Raw genomic sequence first — 8417 nt, 5'->3', positions numbered from 1 at the left:
AATACTATTGTATTATGTAAACACATATCTTTTTTTCTAGTGTCTTTAGCTCCCTTCTATGCCTGTGTAAAGTAGGCCTTACGTTTCTCCCATTCACCATCCTAGTCAACTCCCTGCCGCATATTGCTCGATTTTTCATTCGGTTTCACTGAACGATTTGATATAAAGATGCAGAATTTATATTCGTAGTTTACTGGATTACTACCTCTAAGCGCACGCGTAGGAGATAGGGATAGGAACATTATTAAAACGGCTGTGTACGTTAAACTACAACTCCGTGCCGCATATTGCTCGAACTTCTTTCGGTTTAATAAAAAGATAGTTGAATTCTAGCATGTTTATCTATATAATCGTTTAACCCATACTTGAATATTCTTGTCAAGGATTGAAGATTGAATTATAGAATATTGTAAGTCATGGAGTCATAGTGTAATATGATATTCCACCAGTGCAGGCCTACATCTGTATAACATAATGCTATATTGAATGAATATAATAATTATATTGAATAAATTATAAAACAATTTATCATATTAAATGCCAGATTAGTGATTTCTTATGTTCACATGGGCTAATCAGAAATAAACGCGTACGTGATGATGTAGTTCATTAGTCTATACAATTGTAGGTGTTTCCTTTTGTTTCGCTTTTTTTCCTTTCTCTCTATCTCAGTCAATGCAATACAGGTATATCAATCTTGTAAACTATGAGAACCACTATTTACTTCCGAGAACCCTTTGGCAAATAAGCGTCCCTTTGCTTTACTTTACCAAGATTAAATGTTATCTTGCAAAAGTATCTTGTTTGCCTTTTTTTTTATTGGTGTTGATATTGCCTTCCTATTATACCTTATCCCAGTGCTAATGATATGATAATTTTCATTATGCCATTTCTTTCTGAATTTGGAACAGTGCAGATAATGAAATTAAACAAAAATGTAATGAAATGTAAATCAACTTGCTTTCTGAGCTTGGAAATGCACAGATGAATGAAATGAACAAAATATGCATTGAAATGCAAACTTAGTGGAAATAAAACACAGTAATCTTATTTACTTCTGATATTCTAGGAACGGGGGCTACTTTTAGGAGCGGCATTCTCCAAATAAACTTCTATGTTAGACTTTCTCAAACCTACAGATTTAAAAGCCTGTATTCCTTATAAACCAAGAGAGCGTGATTATGCATCATTACATTATCTTTTGAGTGATGCGCACAATTAGGCGTGCTAACCCGGGTTTTATTTTTTATCCCTATAATGCTAATTCCTTGCGGCTCATTGGCCATAGCGTAGTGCGTGTACAGACCTATGTTTAATATTTGTTTGCCAATGTGTATAAAAGTCATATATAAACGCTACTTTTTTTTTCCTTCTTTATAAATTCTCTCATGAGCGTTGCAAGCCATGCATTCAAGGGAATAAATATAAAGCATGTCCCTTGTATCCCTCATTTCCCTCCTCAATCAGTTGCGTGAAGATTGTCTGGAATAGTTTGTTGGTTGAATGTAGATCTGGTTTTACGGCTCATTTTGTAACTTTGATGAAATGGTCATTGTATATTGGCAAAGCAGATGATTTTCTAGCGGTTTGGTGGATTTTTTGTTCCTGTTTGTTGGATACGTCGTTTAGGTAATCATTATTCGCAAAGAAAGAACCAAAGAGAGAGAGAGAGAGAGAGAGAGAGAAGACGTAAATGAGAAAGTTGTAGGCCTGCTACATGTTCTCATCACAAGGCATGAGTTTTTTCATCTTTTTTTTTTGTAGAAAAGTCATCTTTTTTTTTTCTTGGTTAATGGACATCAGACGAGCTAAAAAGTAGGAAGGCTTATAGTGAGGAGCTAAATGTACACGTATTCACAGTCACAAAGACATGGCGCGCGCGCTCTCACACACACACGCAACACACAATCAGGCAATTTAATGCTCTTCTCAATGCAAAACTATAGCAAACAGAAGAGTGCGAAGACAAATCCCGCGGTGCACGCGCATCTAGACAAAAGTCGCTGCAGATCTTCGTGATTCCATACCATCGAAAGGAGAGTGCGAGCCACACCGTACCGCGAAGTATCAATACGCGCGCTAGCTGCCCGCTTCCTCGGCGTGCGTGGTGCCGAACGCAGAGCGATATTATTTTGTTGTAGTTGTTTATGCGAGCGCTGTACTAGCTTCAGCACACTCTCTCAGCATGGATATAAATCGATAATTTTCTTGCACCGAACAAAATTCCCAGCGCCAAAAATCTTCGCCGAAAGACTTCCCACATGAAATGTTGATGTGCAAACCTCAGTAATTGTCTGTCACTGATAACACTTTTTTGTGTGTGTTTAAATTGTGAAGTGGTAACAGAAATTCTCTTTGATCTCAGGGCGGCTTTGGCTGATGCCGTATTTCATTATAACTTTATGTATATACACTATTAATGTTCTTCCCAGAGAATGCCGATGTGTGTACATCAAATGCTTTATGTGCTGTAAATATCTTTTATTAATACAAGTATAATGTGTCAGTATATTTCTCGTGTGTCCTCTTGAATGCTTTATTACAATCATTATTACATCGTTACTATCTACATACGATAGTTATGCCATACCTTCTACTGCTTGAAGAGACTGTTGAAAAACACTCCGGTAAATAAAGGTAAAGGCTTAATTTTTAACCACGAATATTAAAAGAAGAAGAAAACAGTTTCCATTAATAACGAAATGAAGGAACATTCTCCTTTTCTTCTTCTTCTTTCTCTTCTTTGTTATTTTAAGAAAGACTAGATAACAACGGATAATACTGTGCCAGTCATTAAATTACACTCGCAATGTGTCACGTGTTGCTTCCCTGTTCATTTTGTGTGATAGGTCAACTGTACCATTTCTATTGGATTGTGAATGTATGTTGTGTAATTGTTATTGTGATTTTCGTTTGGCTGAATGGATAATTATAATGACAGAAATAATAATAACAATAATAATAATAGCAATAATAATGATGATTGTGATTATAATGATAATAATAGTGATAATAATGATGACAACAACAATAGTGAATTTAATGAAACGCAATAGACGTTGTTAATAAAGTAGAGTAAACTTTGTATGACTTTAGAAAGATTCATCATGGTTTTTTGATGATAATATATCGCGAAATGTTTTCACTTCTATGCAGTAATATGTTGGAGAACAGACTATTAAATGACTTGCTCAGAAGATGTGCTGTTTATATACATGAACATAATTGCCGTTACTTTACGACCGATTATCTTGGACTGTAATTCCATACTTAAAACAAGAATGCACGCGGCTTTTTATAATCATTATCGTAGAATTTTTTTTCGCATGGCTCTACGCCATCATGTTGTGGTGCTGATAGCATTTTCAAACCTATATGTATGTATATAAACATAATGTATATTCACAGATGATAAGGATGTGTGTGAGTGTGTGTGTACACGTTGTGTGTGCATCTCTGTTAAACGTGCCCAACAACCAAATCAGTCAGCCTTTTATGACTGTCTGTGGCCATTGATGTAAATATTGTAACAAATTAATGTTAACGCGTAATTTTTAATACAAGTCTTGCACTAACTATACCTTAAAGGGGAAATCCAGTCCAAAGTGAGTCTGATAAGAAAGAGTAAAATATAACGAGTTCAACGATAAAATTTTGATCGAAATCAGGTGAAAAATAAGGAAGTTATGACATTTTGAAGTTTCGCTAATTTTTTTTAGGAAACAGTTCTTGAACGGTCAATATAGATATGCAAATGGAAAGTGAGCATGTCATCCCCTCACAACTCGCCATATAATTTGTCTATGAAATTTTGAAATTTCCAGTTTTTCATTGAAATGCAATTATGCCCGAGGCTCAAATCCTGATATATCTAACTGATCACTATTCTGAAGTTACTCAACTAGGAATAACATCATGTTTCAGACTTCAATGACAGAAACATTAAATTTTCACCATTTTTGTACACGATCAACACGTGATCAACGGAAAATTGTGAGGTTATGACATGTCATCTCACTCATTTGCATATTCATATCCGCTGTACACGAACTGTTTCGCTAAAATTAGCAACACTTCAAAATTTCATAACTTCCTTATTTTTCATCCGATTTCAGTCAAATTTCGGCCGTTGAACTCGTAAGATTTTACTTTTTTTTTGATAAGACTAACTTATTTTTGGACTGGATTTCCTCTTTGACTCTTATCATAAGGAATGCTTCTGACAGTGACGATTTAATTTCGAAATATTTTTAAAAAGTTCCAAGACCCATCACCATATGAACAGCCACTACTATGGCTAAGGAAACAACAAAAAATGAACTGAAATAAAATCAAAATGAAAAATACTAAGCACGGACGAATTCATAGGTCGCTTACAAACCTCTGTTTGATTCAAACAGAAAATCGATAGCATGAAATATGCGGCAAATAATTCAAAATACAAACTATTAAAATCAAATGGCTAAACATTTACTATTAAAATTAACATTCGTTAATCTATGGAAGGAAACTTGTCAAAGACCAACCCAAAGTACGTCTATACGACTGAAAATAATTCATTTAAAATCATAGCTGTAGATCGTAATGAATAAGAGGTTCTGGGGATTTCTATTTCACCAGAAGTTGAATGTATTATCATTATTATAACAACCCATCATGGGTTCTCATACTGAATGATTTACGTTAATCTCATCATTCGTTTTAGTGTTCGCATTGGAATGGTGCCGAAATGACACACAAATCAACAACTTACATACAAATCTCAATCCTGACACTTGCCTGATTAGGCCATCCTGCATTGCAAAAAGCAAGATAAAGCAAAGCAAACTTAAACGAATTTGATTTGATTTTCTGATTTCTTCTGTTACAATGATAATGAGCTTCCATATCATAATATAATGTGGAGAATTTTTCTTTCTTTCTTATGAGTTCCTCCACTGACACAATTATGATTATGAGATCTCTTATAGTGAAATTAGCATGCAGATTTACATAATTAAAATATTTTATTTATTAATAATTTCATTTTATTTGGTATCGGTACTGGCTGGAGTATTTTTCTTTTCAAAAGGGCCCCATTTTTTTCAATGATAGCAACAACCCTTCGACATTGGTTTTATTTCAATTTCGGCGACAATCCCCTCATATCTACAGCTTCTTTTGGATTAAAAATACAATGAGGGAAAATATCTTTCTTTAACAATCGTAAACGTTAGTCATGGAAGTTTGTTGGATATCTTTAAGAACTTTTAATTTCTTTAAGAAGATACAAAGTGTATTGGGACTCCCAATGTTTCGTAACATCACTGAGAAACATTGTGAGTCCTGATACGCTATGTATCTTCTATAACATCTCATGTTTCACAAACAAACTTGTCATTCCAGTTACAATAAAAAATATTTCCATATACTGGGGTAAAACAGTAAATCGTTATTGTTTCTGTAATTCCAGTTACAATAAAAATATTTCCATGTCTTGAGGTAAAATAGTAAATTGTTCTTGTTTTTATTTTGTAAAAAAAGAAGACCCTTTCAAGAACGTTACAAAGAAATGTTTTTACCTTATGTTGTTGCCTGCGACTGTGGTATGATGTTTGTTTTTATGGGGCTGCGTGATCTCTTTGTAAAAGTAAGACTTTTTACAGAATATGTTGTATTATATTTATTGAGCTTTTTGTCCATATCGAAGACCACATATCTCACAAGGTTACTCTTTTCATAGTCCTCTCTTTCTTTTTAAAAGATATTTGCATTCCTTTATTCGGGCTTGGGCTGCGTGATTATTTTTTCTTTGACACAAATATACGTTTCGAGCAATCTATGTAATGACATCGGTGTTAGGCAAAGGTGGCTGTCAAATGAAAATGCAATTCAGGCACACATCACATTCTGACGTTGTAATTTTCTTAAAATTATGCAAAGTGATCATTTTCCTTCCATTTACTGTTTCAAAGAAAACCCTTCAGTGAATGAGGCATTTTCATTGTAAGACTAACGTCTAAAATCAAAGCTTTCATATTAAGCTTTTATAGAGTTATTGCACATAATCTTGTATGCGTTTCGATAAGGCAAAACGTGGCAAACAATGCATGCAGTCGCGCGTGCCATAGTTGCCTTTTCTCTGTACGTGCGCCCATCCGAGCATGCAACACGTCTGAAAGCTTGCGGTCCAATCCACTCACGACACTTCGGGCCGAGAAGGCTGGCCGGGGAAACTGTGAAGTACCGCCCCGCGATGACAGCGGATTCCATTCACGCTGCCCGCTGAAAGGGATAACTTCGAGAGTGTCGGGCGACGTCTGGCGGAGATCGAGTGCGTTTGCTCGGTCGCCGGGTGGCGGTCGGCGGTCCGTGGGAGCAGCGATGCGGCACGGGAATAGAAGATACCTCTTCGTCTCTTTCTTTCTCTCACTTTCGCTCATTCTTTCTATCTATACCAACCTCTTTAAATGACTGCATAAACGTTTTGTTTCGGCAGCAGATAATCAAATGGTGTCGTAGGGCTTGACTTGGATACGATCCGGGCGAGACACAATGCGACAGTGCCGCAATGGCGACATAATTCCTGAATCTTGACGCCAGAACAACCACGTAACTAAAAGAGTGCTTGCGTAATACAGTGCAAAGTGAAAAATGGGATAGACAAGGCAAGTGTTACAGAAATGAAGCAAAGGGTTCGTCAATAATAGCTCACACGATCCTTAAAGTCACATGAGAATATTTTCTTTGCTTTGAATAATATCAAGTTACTCACAAATGTATCAGTTATGAGATAATCAGTTAGTATTGTATAGCAACAACATTCAAAACATGGATACGGCAAATATTACTCGACATGAAATCAATCAAATCCCTAGAAAGTGATGACACACATTTTCTAAGAAATGTGAAGGAAAACAAGGATCAACAACTAATCAAAATTTAAAGCTTTGATACATGACTAAGATAGAATAACAAGCTAATCAATTAATAATCATGCTCGTCTAATTACAGAAATTTAGACAATACAGCAGACTGTGATTAAATATTCAAGAAATGTGATAATGGACGTAGCAAATTCTTTCGAAATTTTGATCACACAATTTTGGAGAAAGAAATGGAAAGACAGCATGAACGCACTATATTGATCATAACCTTTCAAACAGAAGGAAAGCAATACATTTAATCAAAATTTCCGTTACTAAACACGATATGAACATTTAAAGTAATCATAAAGTAGGTTGTACATTACATCTGAAAAGAACATTGCACATCCTTATAATTTGACGATCACTACGATCACACACGTCTTTTAATGTTCACCGCATTTTGTCATTAATTTTCTACAAAGATGACTTAACTGCATGCTGCTTTGAAAAAGGTAAAAAAAAAACAGTCGGCAGGGAAAAATCAAGGGAAGTAAATAGGCTGACACAGAGGCGCAGAGTATTAACCTTGGAACGTTACTGAAACATTACGAGATATTTGCATAGTGAGGGTCAAAACACACAAACCACCCCGAGTGTGGTGAAAGGGGAATTTGGCGTCCTTTTCACTGCATGCCTACTGGTGTTGAGGAAGGAGAAAGTGTGTGTGTGTGTGTGTGTGTGTGTGAGGGAGAGAGGGAGAGGGAGATTGAGAGTGCATAGTTTGGGTACTGAATGCCCATTGGTCTAAAATGTCATTAGATTAAAACACGTAATCATCAACAGTTACATACACTCAAATACACACAGACACACACACAGAAACTCACGCATGAGATACTACTGTGCTTTCCCCCTCGAATACCCCTACACACACACATTAATTCTTGCGACCACATACACTAAACACACAGACACACGTGCGCCGGAGGATGGCGAAGCGAAGAAGAAAGGACCACACCGGGAGAGAAACACAAACGTGGCGGCCTATAAACCACACACACACACACACATACACACATGAGTTCTTGATGGATAGAGGGCAAGTTGGAAGCGGTGCGGCGCCAGAACGTTGGCCGTGTTGAGCTGAGGGTTGACTGCTAGAACACGTTTCATTAGAAATTTCCTATATAATGACACTGCGAGTGCCTGGCGGCTGTCACTTAAACTGTTTAGAGTAGTTTTGTCTGTAGCGCCTTCTACTCCACGGCCACCCTGTGGGAAGTCCCCGATGACCGTATTGGCTGGCCCAATTTCATGCAAAATTGGAATATCCATCGACTGTCGTCCTGAAATGCTCCAAGTTTGGGGGAGTTTTATTGCTCTTCTTTCTCTTTCAAATCCATGATTGAGGGGCTTCTCAAAAACGACGATGTGCAAACATGATTATGCAATCATCCTCCTTTCGGAATTTCTGTGAGCGCTGAATGTCGCGGGATGACATGAATCTACACAACACTGTATTAAACGTTACCGGCAGAATATCATCATAAACACAATACAGTGATTGAC

The sequence above is a fragment of the Diadema antillarum genome, unplaced genomic scaffold, assembly GCF_040938485.1.
Source record: "Diadema antillarum isolate AM-2024a unplaced genomic scaffold, OU_Dant_1.0 seq00000216_RagTag, whole genome shotgun sequence".
In the NCBI taxonomy this organism is placed as follows: Eukaryota; Metazoa; Echinodermata; class Echinoidea; order Diadematoida; family Diadematidae; genus Diadema; species Diadema antillarum.
The sequence above is the reverse complement of the archived record's forward strand: the minus strand, read 5'-3'. Positions refer to the sequence as shown.